A 420-nucleotide genomic window follows, 5' to 3' on the forward strand; every position below is an offset into this window, starting at 1 on the left:
AAATTATTAGGAAATGAAATTTATTTACATAACCTGGTCTGATTAGCCCCTTTTCTTACTCTGGACGACTGTTTCAGACATACAGTACCTTTTTTACATCGTAGCCTAAGAAATACACTACTGGCCATTAAAATTGCTGCACCACGAAGATGACGTGCTACAGACGCGAAATTTAACCGACAGGAGGAAGATGCCGTGATATGCAAATGATTAGCTTTTCAGAGCATTCACACAAAGCTGGCGCCGGTGGCGACTCCTAAAACGTGCTGACATGAGGAAAGTTTCCAACCGATTTCTCATACACAAACAGCGGTTGATCGGCGTTGCCTGGTGAAACGTTGTTGTGATGCCTCGTGTAAGGAGGAGAAATGCGTACCATCACGTTTCCGACTTTGATAAAGGTCAGATTGTAGCCTATCG

Source organism: Schistocerca nitens, chromosome 2 (genome assembly GCF_023898315.1).
Source record: "Schistocerca nitens isolate TAMUIC-IGC-003100 chromosome 2, iqSchNite1.1, whole genome shotgun sequence".
Lineage (NCBI taxonomy): Eukaryota > Metazoa > Arthropoda > Insecta > Orthoptera > Acrididae > Schistocerca > Schistocerca nitens.